This window comes from Lygodium microphyllum, chromosome 20 (assembly GCF_053477565.2).
Source record: "Lygodium microphyllum isolate KBCC chromosome 20, Lygodium_microphyllum_v1.1.10, whole genome shotgun sequence".
Classification (NCBI taxonomy): domain Eukaryota; kingdom Viridiplantae; phylum Streptophyta; class Polypodiopsida; order Schizaeales; family Lygodiaceae; genus Lygodium; species Lygodium microphyllum.
The window spans coordinates 30,261,802-30,278,274 of NC_141154.1; the positions used below are offsets into that span (position 1 = coordinate 30,261,802).

Genomic DNA, 16,473 nt, shown 5'->3' on the forward strand with positions numbered 1-16,473 from the left:
GATATCCAGACTTAAGGTCAATTTTACTAAATATAGAAGATCCTTGCAGTTTGTCCATAAGGTCATCAACTCTAGGTATAGGATACCTATTCTTTACAGTGATCTTGTTTAATGCTCGGTAGTCAATACACATCCGATAAGTATTATTCTTTTTCTTGACTAAGAGCACAGGTGCACCGAATGGAGAACTGCTAGGTCGAATTAAACCTCTATTTAGTAATTCTTCTACTTGACTCTGGATTTCTTTTTGCTCTATTTGATTGTGCCTATATGGGGCTTTGCAAGGTGGTTGTGTGCCAGGTATTAGGTCAATCTTATGGTCTTCTGGACGTGATGGAGGTAAACCTGGTGGTAGGTCTTCTGCAAAACAATCCTTAAAATATGCAAGAAATTCCTTATGTCTAGGGTGCATATGAGTTTCTTTTTCGTGTAATTCATTCACCCAAATGAGATATGATTTAGTATTCTTGCGTAGTGCACGTTTTGCTTGAGTATGCGAAAGCAGTGGAAACATATGAGATGCATGCATACCAAATAAGGTAATAGATTTTCCTTGAAAATTAATATTCATTGTGTGTGTGGAATAATCTATATTGGGATTATGTTGGTGTCTCCATGGCATTCCTAAAATAATGTCGCTAGACTGTAATGGGACAACTAAGAAATTTCTTCTTTCAATATATGGACCAATTTGAATTTCTAAATTTTGAACTTCTTGTGTGCCATTGTACCTAGTGCCTAAGAATGCAGCTTTTATGCGATAGTGCGTAGGTACTGTATGCAATTTCAATTCCTTTACCAATTTTGCTGAAATAAAGTTATGCGTACTACCGTCATCATGCAATACAGTTCTTTCTTTTCCATGCACCATACATTTCATAGTCAACAATGAATGTAAAGTAGGCATACCTGGTAAAGTGTCGGAAGTAGTAGTAGGATCATCTTCTTCTTCAGTGAAGTCCGGCATATCCTCATGCTCGTCCTCGTCCATAGCTCCAAGGTAGTTGATATGTGCTGATGGCTTCTTTGAATGACAATTTGCTGCGAGATGGCCTGGCTGGTGACACTTGTAACATACGATAGGCTTGGCTTTGGTCACATTATTTGCAATGGCTGGGAGTCTGGGTATATTTGGATTTGCTTGTTGGATAGGCTTAGGATTTGGATTGATAGTGGATAGTAATGCGGGTGGTTTAGGCCAATTCTTGCGGAAAGATGGTGATGAAAAACGACCTGGATTAAACCTTCTGAAATTTGAATTGAATTGTTTAGATCCATAATTACCGTTTGCTTGGAATGGTTGTGGTCGTCGATCTCTTCCACGTAACTTATCTTCAGTGTCGTGAGCTAAGGAGATAGCATCTTCAAGGGTAGCAGGCTTGAACATGTTCACCTCAGCGTAGTAATGTCCAAGAAGTCCAGACATGTACTTCCGCTTATGTGTCGTCTCTGGTACATCTTCAAGCATGCGTAGCTGTAAGAGTGCATTCCAAAAACGCTCTGTATACTGTGGAATAGGCTCACGATCGCGCTGTTGAAGTAAATCCCATTGCTTGATTGCCTTCTCATGAAATTGCGGTGGTAGAAAATTTTGCATGAACTTCTTCTTAAAATCTTCCCATGTAGCAGGACATTCTATGCTCTTGCGGACGACAGTCCACCAAAGTGATGCTCTATCTATCAGATGATTAGTAACACACTTGATTTTATCTTTCTCAGGATAAGTTTCCTCATGGAAATAGTCATCAAACTGGCTAATGAATGATAAAACAGTCTTTCCTTCTCTTATGCCATTGAAAGTGCGAAACTTGAAACTTCGTTTACTTATCTTGGATTCCTTGCGAATGGTTTGTGCTTCAAGAGTGGCGTCGATAGTTCGGCGAATCAGATCTTCAGCTTGAGGTTCTTCTTTATCAGTGGACGCTCCTTGTAGCTTTGTCAATTGCGCTTGCAAGGCTTGCCTAGCTCTTCGCTCTTCGTCCAATTGTAGCATGATAAGATCCAGCTTTTGTTCCATGGTAGGCTCGGGTAGGTCATCTTCAGCCATAGGATCATCCATATGTGGGGTAGTCATCCTGTAAAACTCAACAAACCTTTCTCACTCAAAATCAGTTAGCGGGATGAGCGTAGCTCAAATTTGGGGTTACAAGGCTATGTATTTTTGGGTATTTTCTTCTTCAATTTTCAGAAATTCTGAAATATTTCTGTCTCCGTTTGCTGAAAGTACTTCAACGAACTTGCAGATAGGTAAAACAGCTTGCTGCGAACAACTTTCCAGTTCTGAGTTTTTGCAAACGAACAAGTCTTCTAGGAGTTTCGAGCGTTAGTCAGTTCTGATTTAGTCTGACTTGCAGAGTTGCAGACTTAACAGACTTGCAGGGTTGTTGACTTGCTGGACTTAGCTGATTTGCAGGACTTGCAGGACTTAGGCCAACTTATGGAACTTGCAGTACTTCAACTTGATAAACTTGCCAGATCTGACTGAATGTGTGTGACCTGTGTAGCTTGTGACTTAGTTTGATTATGGAACTTATGGCTTACTAAGCCCAATGTGAATTTGAGGTATCGCGGCATGTTGACGTCGCGTTTGAACTCGGCGAGAACATACTGACGCCGCCCGAGATGGAATTTGTGAAGCTAAGCTTTATTAAAGCTTAACTAAGCTTTATAACTTTTGATTTTTAAGCTTTTAGGCTTGTAGTGATGAAACTTAGCTCTGGTTTTTGACGACTTGAAGAAGGAGATGAATGCGTGGTCCTCCGCCGACAGAGAGTGGTCCTTCGCGATCTGAGAGTGGAAATAGGGGTTCTTGATCGCCAGAAGTCTGCCTGTATCGACGGTTCGCGACGAGATTGACTGTAGAAGCCGTTTGTTCCTGGAGCTCCGCCTTCGCCCGAGATTGGTAGCGATTGGAAGCCCTTGATCTCTGCTCCGCTCTGATACCACTGGTGCGCAGATCGGACGCAGGTAGCTCACGTAGTGAATTCCCAAAGGTCCCCAAGAACAAAGCACTCTACTTTTTAGCACAAAGACCAATGTAAAAACAAGCACGACATGAGACAAGAGACAAATTGGGTTGAATCTCCCCCATGCCTTGTGTGAGCGCTTCACAAAGCATGTATTTAATATATATTTTCAATCTTTTTGCTCAAAAATAGCCCAATTACAAAAATATACAAGCTTTTAGCTTTTGAGTTTGCTTTCTACCAAAAATAGGAAAATAAAGCTAATGGACGGTGCCCAAAGAGTCTGGCACGCCCAATCTCAATGTCCAAATAAAAATAACATATCCAGGCGCATAAGCGCATACAAAATAATAATAAATAGTCGATGTCTCTATAGACATAATCAAAATATAGGCGTGGCGCCTATCAAAATATAGTCCAAAGATCAGAAAACCCGCTAGACTCCAATGCTTTCCTCCGCCACTGCTGCTATCTCTACACATCAACTGAAGCATTCACAATCGTTAGTAAAATAACACAATTAAACCGACAAAAGTGAATACCTAGCAGTCTTCAGCTACATAAATAAATCAACTGGTTAGAAATAAATCCTAACCTTAATTTATTACGAGTGCGCACTCTAAACTCATAAACGTTTATTAATTTAATATGCATTTTGCGGAATCACCCGCTATGGAATCACCCATGTACACACTAAATTAATGAAACGCCCGAAAAGGACAAGCGTCCCCATCAACTTCTCGCACAAAGAATCCTCTTTGCGTATGAGCCCCGGTCATCTAAGTTTACGGAATCCACCGTAAAACCTCACGGAATCCACCGTGGAATATGCCTCCTGGCATCAATTATTAAGACGCGTGAAAAGGATAGGCATCCCCATCGACTTTTTGGACAAAGAATCCACCTTGTGTATAAGCCCCAGTAATAAAATTTTACAGAATCCACCGCAAAACCTCACGGAATCGACCGTGGAATATGCCTCCTGGCATCAGATCATATCATGAATATAAATCTCCCAAAGAGTAAATTGCCTTGTCTGCAAATGCTTCTGCAAATTCATCTAGTATCGGGCCTGATCCAACATTCCTTATGGTGAATTTATTAACTTGTTGCAAATCCTGTATAAGCCTCAAAGAACCATTCTTCTTTGGAACAATAAACCACTGATTCAAATATGGAGCTGAAGAGGGCTCCAAATCCACATCCTGATCTTCTCATTCAAAAGCTTTAGCAACTTAGGCAAATATGCCCGAGGTACTGGAATAGGCTTTAAATTCCATGGCACATGAGGTACTGTAAAGATCACCATAGGTGCAACTATGGTCAGATCAACACATCTAATTTCATGTGGCTGAAATGCAAAGGCTTTCCCTTGCCTTGCCAACATCTGCAAGAAACAAGCTCTTTCTACAACAGGTAAAAGAAATCTTGTATCACCAATTTTTAGCTTTTGTAAAGTTTCAGTTGTAAATTTATGTCCCACTCCATGTGGATCCCGTAAACTAGGCTATTGAGTCACTTTTTTTAGCCAACCCATCACTTTCAGGTGGTAAAGGCAAAGTCATAGGCTTAACCTTCTTTGCAACTGTTTTGTACTTTGTATCCACCCTTGCTTCAGCCCTGTTTTGCAGTCCATATTGCATCCCATAACATTCATGCTTAGCAAACTCTTGAATGAATTCATATATTTCTAAAATGTCAACATAAATAACCTCTTTTTCTACCATGCTTTTAGCATTAATTGCTACAAAAATTTTAGCCATTGTATCAACATCAATTAGCCCTGAAAACAATCCTAAAATACATTCATTTGCATCCATCAAACCATATGTCTTCAGTTATTTTTCATCCCATCTTACATATTTCTTTTCAGCCTTGCACATGGCTGAAACATTCTTAAAACTGCCAAGACTACATGCTGTCCATTCCTACAATCCAGACACAAACACAGTTTCCCCCTTTCTTGGAGGCATAATTATCTTCCTAGAGACACTGCCATAGCCTCCCCTTATAGTAGTGCTATCTAAAACCCCTTAAACTCTTGTGTATTAGGTGGCATGGGATTATCCCGCAGCTTATCCCGATTACGAGGATGATTCACACAAACAGTGAGAAATTGTACTGCCTTTGTATTATCTTTACTCGGAATCTGAGCATATGAAGAACCATCATCCAAGGCTTTTGTTTCAAGTCTTGATTCTGAAATATAGGGCTGCCCCAAAATCACTAGGTAACTACATGAATCTTGCATTAAAAAATAATATTAATCCCTAACATCTCCAATAGTCACGGGTACATTCGAACAAGCTACATAAAGATCCCTGATGAATTGTTTGCCACTTGCATGCGCCATCCTGGATCTACATCAATTGGCCAACCTCCATTATCATACAAACTGTGTGCCATAACATTGATTTCAAAACCATGATCCAAGAGAGCTATGCAAGGCGTCTCTCTTTCTCCCACATTAACAATTGTCTCTGTTGTAGCACGAGCCTAATGTGTTCGTGAATAATGACTACTTGGAATAAAATGAGCATCTTCTTCTTCATGTGCTTGTTGATGGACATCCCTATTATATATAGCCTTCTCTCTATGCTTAGTGCTAGCCATATTACCATTTTCGGCCACAAGCTTGCTATCTATACTTCCATCTAACCCATTTACAACATCAACGTGTTCCAAAACAGCATTGCATACATCATCATATTCCCTCTGAAGATGTTTCTCTGTGTCTTTGTCAACCTGCATCAATGCTTGCAAAACTTCACCATCAAACTGTCTTTTTTGTTTCAGCATATCAATGATTACATCATGAAATTCAAGCTTTGCGATTCCAAGAACTTCGCCAAGTGTGAATTTCACTCTACTGCCAAGTATGCAATCTTCCAAGACTTTTTAAAGATTTGTGGCAGTCTCAAGATCTCATTGTAACCTATAACCGGGATGCTTGCCCATTTTCTTCCTTCTTGTTTCTTCTCTTGAGATGCATAATCCATAATATGCTCAAGTATGGCTTTTTCAGTTTCTTTTTGTTGCTCCATTTTACTTCATGTTATGGGTTTAGATGGGCCTGAAGAGGAAGGACCAGTAATATCCTCATCTCTTCTTCTCTTTTCTTCCACACGAGCTACTTGATTATGAACCTTAGCCAAATAAGCATAGACTGAAAATGAATCCATTAGTGTACTCCATCCTGTTCTCCCTCATATACTCTAACTTGCATCAGCCAATTCAGACTTTGTTGTTTTTGTTGAGATGACAAGCTCAACACATGCGGACATTGATGATGGACCGCCTGGTTAGATGGGTCCACACGTCTACACTTAGCACGTTGGTGGTCATTATGACTCTCACATGGCCACTGACTCATTACTTATTATATTCAGGTTGTTACACCTATTTACAGCTGGCATAGTTATAGCGCCAGTCGACTACTGTAGTCGGTTATGCATTGTTTGACTTAGTAGGCCACTTTCCTTTTATGTTGTATCTTATCTATACTTTGTGTACATTGTAAAGAGTGTGGAAGAAGAAGAAGAAATCAGCAAGAAAACGTTTTGGCCTCCATCTCTCTTCTTGTCTCTTGAGTGAGCTTCTCTTTGTGCATTCTGTGTGTGTTCGGCGCAGCATCTTGAGCAACCCCCTCCACCACGCGATTCTTGACAGTTTTGCCCTTTTCCATGTAATCTAATGCTTGCATCCAAACATGAGATTTTGCTTCAGCCATGCTTCCTTTATGAGCTTCATTAGTCCTTTCAATTCTCAACCCATATGTGGCTGTATCTATGGCAGCAAATGCTATCCTTGCAGCCATATCTTCCAACTTCTACATGCCACCATTTAAACATTCAGCTCTATTGGAAGATCAATTTCTGTTGCATGTATTTTTCCATCTTTCCAAAAGATTAACCTTTTTGCTTCTGCTTCACGGTAAGCTATACAATCTAGTTTTTCATGTTGTAAACTGTCACACCAAATGCATCACCTCTTGTATAATCTTTGGGGTGTTGTCCGAGCCTTCTCTTCTACCTTAACATCCAACTTTTTGACCTTTGCATAGATCTCTATCAAATTCAGCCTCAAATCACGCATGCCTTTGTTGATTAATTCATCCACAGCATCACCTTTAAGAGCTAGACCAATAGGTATAGCTGGTTGTTCCGCCATAGCTACAGGTGCCTTGGCTGCATTTTCAGTCCCCTTCTGAGCATTGGCAGTTGTGGTGCATGTACCCCATCTTAATTTCATTGTCTCTCTCTTTACCAACATATGCATTGCTTCAGTTACATTAGCCCAATCTGATTTTATCCTTGTTTCATAAGAGGCATCTTCTAAAAAATCAATCAGTTTCTCCTATAAGACAAGATCTATAGCCTTCAGAAACAAATCAATTTTCTGACTCTCCAATGATTGCTGCTCATCAGCATCCAATTGCGCATACCAAATTTCAAATTCACGAAGCAAAGCTGTAGCAGCCAACCCTTCATTGGGCTTTTCAATCCAATCTATAAATGTCTTTTTAGTTACCACTACATCTTCCAAGAAAAACTCTTCTCTCAAAGCTTTCTTAAAAGCTACCCAATCAGCATCTCTTCTATGTAACTCATCAATTCGATCATGCATGGCCAAACGGGAGAAATACTAACTCCATGCATATTGTGGTACCCCATGAAACAACATCTTTTCTTCATACAACCGGATGAAGGCCGAAACATTTTGACCTTTAAACTACTTCAATTCTTGTCCCACTACTTGCAATGTATTCACGGCTAAGAAATCAATTCTTTCTGCTTCCTTACGAGTTTGCATCTGTTGTTGTAACAACAACTGCTGCTATTGCTATTGCTACAACAAAGAAATCATTTTTTGCAAAGCATCACCACCACTTGAAGCTGTAGAATCTTTCATCTTTACACACCTTTGCTGCCGACTTTCACGTCGGGTTCACCACTATGGGAGCGTTTGCGGTCAGAAGTCTACTATGGGGGTAAGAGACAACAAGGTAAAGGGAGATTCAAGGAGTGGAGTAGACGGAAGAGAAGGGGTTGAAATAAAGAGAAGATGTGAAAGAATACTCCTAGAAAGAAATAGAAGACGTAGAATAATACTCACAGAATTGAAGCCTGTCAGTTTATTTCTCCATTATGAGAAGACAAATCTCTTGTATACCAAACTGTACACAAAATAATACATTTCTTGATACTTCTTAGACCACAAATTTGATGCTTCCATTGACTCCGAAAGGGGGAAAAATGGAAGGACACCTAGCTAGAATTTGGCCAGATCACTCCTTCATCTCCCACTTCGGAGTGTTGTTCATTGCCTGAAAACAGCGATCGTGACATGCGTGATTTCGTCCATCCTAATCATTGGAGAGTCATAATTGGATTTTATCCTCATAGCCATCTATGAGGATAAAATCCTCACATATGGGTAAAATCTACATGCTTTCTTTTGCATGTCATCCTAATCTAGAAGTTTTCTACAAGTTTTGGATTTTTTACAAGAGATAAAATCTAAAACATCATAATTGGCTACACTTGTCCAAAAAACTAATATGTTTGAACCATGGACACTAACACTAATGTATAAAATGTCATTGGCTCTCTAGATCAATAAGAAAGTCGCACTTTAGAGTTTTTCACATGGTGTGCACGATCAATAAGAAAGCCACACTTTAGAGTTTTTCACTTGGTGTGCGCGTAGCGGCACGACAATGGGAAGCATTGTTAAGCAAAGATGTCATCTTTGATGAAATGGCTTCTCGTTATGCATCATCTACATTTGTCCCTATTGAAATGTCTTCAGACCATGGATCTACTATTGCTAAACCAGTAGAGTACTACTGTTTCTGGGCCTACAAGTGATGTATCTCCCAGTGTATATCCTTGGACTAGCAGTTGGTGCATCTATGTATCATAATCCACCAACAGCACAATGTCAGTGAGGGGGAGAAATTATGTAGAAAGTAGAGAAAAATAAAAAGTTAGCAGAGGACAAGAAAAAGTTATTGATGATGTGCCTAACATGATGACTTTTAGCATAATGTGTTACAAGACATGTCAAGGACATGGATCATGCATCCAAAAAGAAGCAAAGAAAGACCAAGAAAGCCCAAGTCAAAAAGTGAATGAAGAAGCTCATTTTTCCCAGGCACAAAAAGTGGAGGAGAAGGAAACCTGAGAAAAAATACGAGAGAGCACCGAATATTCTAGCAAGCTCCTCTCTAGGATGAAGGAGGTCTTCTCAAGGATCAAGGAGAAACTCCAAGGGCTCTCGCAAGAAAAGTGTGGGGTACAATGTAACTCATTTTATAAGAGTGCTAGGCTCCCTCCTGTGAAAGTTGTAAAGTCTAAATGGACATGGATGAAGGGATAAGGAAACTAGCAGGGAATAGGGAAAGAGGACCTTGGAAAGATACCCTATCATGTAAAAAAGGGGATGAGTGCCCAAGGGATTTAGGGTTTTGTACATAAACTCAAAAAGTGAATGATGAGCTCATTCTTTGGTGTATGGAAAAAGTAGTCTCTTCTTTTTCTCTTCTTCTCTCCTTCTTGCTTGCTTGTGTGTGCTTGAGAGAGGGAGTGTGAGGGAGTGAGTGTGTGAGGGTGAGGGATCTTGGAGAAGAAGCTCTCCATCATCTCCTCTCTTCTTCTTCTTCTTCTTCTTCTTCTTCTTCTTCTTCTTCTTCTGTTGCATGTGGCTATGGAGGATGGAGATCAAAGGAGAAGACTTGAGGTTTCTTAAGCTTGCATCTCAAATCGTGGAGCTACTAAGTTGCTTGACGGAGTAGGCTTCTCATTTGGGCATCAATGTAAGCTCACTACACCACCCCCATAGGATCAAAGGTGCATCAACTAGGTGAGAGATAGCCATTTTTGCTCGCTTGAAATGCTCGAAGCAATAAGCAGTCCATGGGTCTCGGTGATTGAGCGTGAGCTCCCACTACCTTTTGGTTCTATTGTTGGGACCGACCGATTCAAGCTTGAGCACTTATGTGCCTAAAATCGAGCATCGAAGTAGGGTTTTCACCCTTGAACTGGTGCTTTGGGCTTTTAAATCTTCAAAACAAGTAAGCATTTTGAGTTTTTTATGAGTAGACAGGTAGGATGAATCATTTCAGTATTTGATTTTTTGTAAAGAATGGGATTAGGGGGTCTTACGTGGGGTTAACATGGGAATAGCACATGCGAATACTCGGTTACACGGATGGGGTATTTAAGGTGTACAAGGACCTGGTTAGGGTACCATTTTATGAATATACATCTGTCCTTTCACCTTCTTCACCTTCTTCCCTGTCCTTCCATGGCTGCCAGCCATTTCTCTCTCCTCTTCTTGTCTTTCTCTCTCTACTCCTAGTATTTCTCTCTCCTTGTCACCCTCTTTCTCTCTCTTTCTCTCTCCTCTCTATAGTCTCTCCCTTCTCTCCTTCTCTCTCCTAGGTCTCCTTCATTACAGTTAGTATCAGAGCTTAGTTTTTAGATCCTTCCTTTCTCTCTTCTTTTAGATTTAGTTCTCTTTTCAGTCTCAAGAAACCCTAATTTTCTTAGGTACACCAGGACAAGTACAACATTGAAGACAACAACAGTCAGGAAGTACTATAGAGATGGTAGCCTTCTTGGGATTTTGAAAAGAGGTATTCTCTTTCTTCCTTATAAGCTCCCTTTTGGAGCTTCCATGGAGTACCAAGCCAAGATCGTTTCATGTCTCTTAGACCTTGCTCCTCCCTTGCAAATGGGTGCTATCATGGCTTTCTCCACTTCATCCTGAGCATCTGGAGTACCTTGTTGAAGCCCCAGGGCTATTCAACCACCTCTTCAAGAGGCTTCGTGCTTGCCTCTCTAGCCTTATCATATGGTGCACCTGCATCATCTATGAATATGTGCAAAATGATGCTGGTCCCCTTGACGGATGCGGGAGACTTTACATGGGGTCCAATCTCCTCGGTTTCATCATAGAGCATCTTAGCAGTTCTAAGCTTGAGGTGAGAATGGAGAAGGAGAGGAACTATCCTATTCCTACCATGGCAGTCGGGCAAACTAAGGGTGCTCCGAGGCAAACAGATGCGTGTTTGTTCACTCCGTGAAGCAGCAGGAGCTCTGGAGGCACAACGAGAAAACTCCACTATTAGTGTCGAGGGTGTAGTCTTCTTCGGAGCTCTTGACGATCGGTGAGAGAAGGCCTTCAGGAGAAATCTCCAGCTTTGTCTTTTGTCAAGAATGGAGCATTGGCTGCTAAGCTCAAAGAAGTAATTGCTGATGTTGACTCACAGCCTCAGAGTGTTTGTGGGGATGTGTGGTTGCTAGCCATCTTGAGGCAGCCGTGCAGGGACCATACCTGACATACGAAGATTCGGACCAAGTGATTATCAGGGGTTCGGGGTTGTTCACAAGGGTGTGGGGGAAAGTGACGGGTCCACCAGATCACCTTCCCCACCAAGCTCTTCTACACTTTCCATATGCGAGGGATTGGGCCATTACCCAAAGAGCTAACCAGGCCGCCTGTGCCCCCTTTCCCTTTTGACAGACCATCTTCTTCTGCGTGAAGCTGAGAGAGAGGTGAGGACGGTGGCTCCTGTCAGCCTCTCGCACACGAGGCGAGCTCCATCGACTTGATCCTCAGCGAGTTCTTTCTTAACCTCTCCTTTATTATTTCCCTTGGACGTGCTTTTCTACTTACCAGATTTCAGCAGTGTGGCAAAGGCATCAACTGGATCCTCAAGATGACCATTTTCAAAGATGATGATTTTCCTCTTTAGCACCAGGCTTCTGAGGCTTGGAAGAATTACAGTCAGTGAATTGCAACGAGTGGTGCTTGTGGGTCTTTCTTATGGTTGTGTTGTCCGGAACAATAGGCTGAGATTGCTCCGCCTGTCAAAAAGACCATCACCTTCCAAGTCTCGTAGCAATGCAGTTCAAACTTAAATTCCCATTATTTCCATTGCTGCTTCTACTCTGGCCATTGACCACTTCAGCCATGTTTGACGATCCACCCAAAGGAGCTAATGTTCCAACATTCGTGACGGTTTGGTCTTCATGTTGTGGAGTTCGAGGTCTCTACTGAGATGCATGCTGGTGGTGATGATAATGGTGCTGAATATGGTGATGGTGATGATGATGTGAATGGTGATGTATTTGAGAATGCTGACTATTGGTTGGGCAACAACAGGGAGGACTGGATGAGCAATAGTAACACTAACACTGTTTGAACTCAATTGATGATGTGGTGGTGGTTGTGGGGGCGGCAGTGGTTGTTGCTGCTGTTGTGGTTGTTGGTGTGATGCAACAATCTGATCCATCCAGGGAGCCAGTTGAGTCATGCGCTACCTTGTGTCCTTGAACAGTAGCATTTGAAAGAGGCCAAGCTTGCCACGGTGGATGTTAAAGCACCAGGTCATGCTACTATCTCAGTTTGCAAATCACTCGTTGCTGGTGGCATGGCTGGAGGAGTTTCACGCAATGCTGTTCCACCACTTGAGCGCCTCAAGATTCTATCACAAGTACAAAATCCTCTTAAATCAAAATACAATGGTATGGTTCAAGGGCTAAAATACATTTGGCAAAACGAAGGCATTGCTGGATTCTTCAAAGGCAATGGAACAAATTATGCTTGAATTATACCCAATTCTATAGTAAAGTTCTATAGCTATGAGCAAGCTTCAAGTGAAATTCTATGGCTGAAACCGGACATGCTGAACTCACACTAGTTTTGTGGCTAGGAGTTGGTGCATGTGCAGGTATAATTGCTATGTCTACTACATATCCAATGGACATGGTGCAGGGCAGGCTGACAGTCCAAAGGATTCACCTGCATGCTATAGAGGAATGTTCCATGCTGCATCAACTATTGTAAAAGAAGAGGGGCCAAGGGTTTTGTACAAAGGTTGGCTACCATCGATTATTGGAGTGATACCTTATGTGGGACTGAATTTTGTTGTTTATGAGTCTCTCAAGGACTACATTGTGAAAAAGAATCAAACTTTGTCAGGAGAAAGTTCAGAGTTAAGTGTGTTGACAAAGCTTGGATGTGGAGCTGCAGTTGGTACAGTTGGTCAGACTGTTGCATATCCTTGAGATGTGGTACGCAGAAGGATGCAGATGGTAGGATGAAAAGATGCTTCAACTGTCATAACAATAGATGGTCAGTTGAAAGCTCATGTGCAATACACTGGCATGATAGATGCATTCAAGCAGACAGTTAAGAACGAGGGGTTTGGTGCATTATACAAGGATTTGCTTCCTAATTGTGTCAAGGTGGTCCCTTCAATTGCACTTGCTTTTGTGACGTATGAAGTGGTGAAAGATCTTCTCAGTGTAGAGTTTCGAATCTCCGATTAGGTCTCTGAACTTGGAAGAAAAGTGGTGGCATGTCAACGGGGTTGTGTATGGGTGCAACATTGCTATCTATAAAGCTTGTCACAAATGGGCCCTTGATTTGAATGAGTATGCATGCAAAAGTTTGAAATACAACCATCCAGAGACAGAGGTGTGCAATGAAGCTGCTAAGGACTTTCTCACTTTGCTAAGGGAATGAAAGAAGCTGTGTGAGAAGTATTGCCAGGATGAGGATGTTTAAGATAAAAAGGCTCGTAGGCGGCGACGTTCACTCTCTGTAGTCAGTTCATTAGATGATGAGAGTGATAATTCAGATATTGAGCCTAGTGAGTTTGAAGTTGAAAAGATAATTGGCATTCTACGCCCCCAGGGCCCTGGTATACTGCACCCCGAAAGGGATCTCACTTTAAGGATGATTGATGGTGCTCTTATGCTTCACCCTGAGGATGACAACAGTTTGCAGAGAAAAGAAGGCCCTGATGTACTTCACCCTGAAAATGTCAATGCTCTTAGGAGGATAGATGGTCACGGAATACTACGACCTGCTAGTGACAAGACTCTTAGGAGAAGGGACGGACCTGGTAAGCTGCAACCCGAAGATGATACTCTGAGGAGAATGGAAGGGACCGGGATTCCTGGTCCTGAACTTGATTATGTATTTAGAAGAGTACAAGGCCTCAGTGTTAACGCAGATCGTGGCAATGATTTTAGGCGAATGGAAGGGCCTGGTATGCAAAAGTCAGATGGCAATAATTTTGATAACCAAAGTATTGTACAATGCGACTTTGGGCAACACCTAGGCTATGTACCTTGTCATGAGGGTGGATCATACTCCAATCGATTTGATTAGCAGTATGGCTATCATGGGCAGCATGATTATGGCCATTATGGACAGCATGATTATGCTTACAAGCACTCCTTTATGCAGCAACATAGTTCTTATGCAAGTCATGATCATGGACATGTATATGGTAGCTCATACAGCATTGGTCATCATCATGCATATGGATATTCTTACCCACACAACCATATGGGTAGCTGCCTCATGGATACCTTGATGCAATGCACGAGTGGCAAGCAAGTGATTATGACCGACATCGTGCCACCGATACCTATGCTCATGGACTTGCCAATCATCATACTTATGGTTTGCCTAGGATGCAATGACATTGTTGTAGTCATGTTGGACAGTCATCATGCAATCTTGGGAATCATGTTTATGGGCAACAATATGGCCAAGGTTTTGGTAGTAGGCAACAACAAATAGATATATTTGGGCAGCAACATGAACATTTTTGTGACATGCATTCTCATAGAGATTATGGACAGCATGACCAATGCTGTGGGATCAATGATCAAAGGCAGCATGCTTATGATGGTTATGCGTGTAATTCATGGCAGGGCTATTCTCAACATATGCAGTATGGACAGCATGAATATCATTATGAGCAGTAGCCACATTGGTATGACCATCCATATGGACAGCATGAGCATTATGGTCATGAGCATGGACAGCCATCTGCTGTACATGAGCAGAAAGATGACTATGAGCAGCATGTCAGGACTATTATTGAGCTGACCAATGGTGATGAGCAGCATGTCAGGACTATTATTGACCTGACCAATGGTGATGAGTAGGTGTGTAAATTGCTATCTAAGGCTAAATGCATTAGACACCTTACTAGTGATACAATACGAGAATTGCATTTTGTGGGCTTATGCTATCGATGTGCTAAGCCAATATCTTGTAATCATCAAGCCACATGCAGGGCAAAGACTGCCAAAATACTCTTGGTATTAGAGTATTATGATGAAAAGGATGGAGAAGATCTTGTTGAAGACCATTTTGGTATGGGTCCACAACAAGAACTTCAGTTCAAGAAAGAATATCATGGGTAGCGTGTGGATTTGGATGATCATGACCCTATGCGGGAGCCCCTTCAGTCCACAGACCTGCAATTTGAATGCAATTTGAATGCCCCTTAGTGCAGAGACCCACGCTTGCATGGATGACATGTATGCTAGTGATGCTTACCATGGAGGTTATCCATTTGATCCCGGGGGTTAAAGAAAAGCTCTATCTACATTAGCACTCCCCCGGTGTAGTCCCCTCACCTTGAGACGGCAACCTTCGTTGAAGGACAACTTGATTTGGGCATGTTTTGCAGTAGACAACCATCTGTCTTTGAACAGTTTTGGGCCTGCATTAATTTCACCCATGCATGACCTACTTGACCTGAAAGTATGCTCAACGAGCTTCATTTTGACATTCGGAACGTCTCGTTTGGAGTTGCCCATGGCAAGTTATGATTAGTTTTCCACTGTAGGCCTATTCGGGAAAGCGGTGTTGTCCATTTTGTAAACTGCGAGGAAGACGAGAGATGAAAGGAAGAGAGGAGAGAAGAGAGATATGAGACACCGGAAGTGGAACCCCAGAAGTGTGTCAACTAAGCACACATGATAGGAATATATAGAGGGGACCTGGGGCGCTATATATAGATAGACTATATATAGCTAACACGCTATATATAGCTAACAATCCAGCCCTTCTTGTTCGGAATTGGTGCCTATCTTTGTACCGAGTTACCTTCTCCCCTCATGCTCACACTGCATACATGCTCATAGGCCACCGTTCCACAATATTTCGCCCCCCCCCACCTAGCCATACCAATATGTCCTCTTTTTGTTTTTGAGGGCAAAAACCTTCCGGGTCGGGATGGAATATAAAGAATGGGATTAGAGGGTCTTACATGGGGTTAACACGGGAATAGCACATGCGAATACCCAGTTACATGGATGGGGTATTTAAGGTGTACAAGGACCTGATTAGGGTATCATTTTATGAATATACATCTGTCCTTTCACCTTCTTCACCTTCTTCCCTGTCCTTCCATGGCTGCTAGCCATTTCTCTCTCCTCTTCTTGTCTTTCTCTCTCTACTCCTAGTCTTTCTCTCTCCTCACCACCCTCTTTCTCTTTCTTTCTCCCTCCTCTCTGCAGTCTCTCCCTTCTCTCCTTCTCTCTCCTTCATTATAGTTTTGATTTTTGTTGCATTTAGAGTAGGATAGGATTAAGAAATAAAAGAGAAAAGCTTTAGGGTTTTTTCTATAAAATAGGCCTAAACAAGGAACAAACAAGGGGAAAATGGGAAAAAGAAGCACTTAGATGTG

The 16,473-nt window shown here is 41.8% G+C and overlaps 1 pseudogene; it reads left to right on the top strand.

Moving 5' to 3' along the window:
* Nucleotides 1–10,814: 10,814 nt before the first annotated feature.
* On the top strand, nt 10,815–16,131 carry LOC148018800 (mitochondrial adenine nucleotide transporter ADNT1 pseudogene; annotated as a pseudogene).
* The last annotated feature ends 342 nt before the right edge of the window (nt 16,132–16,473 follow it).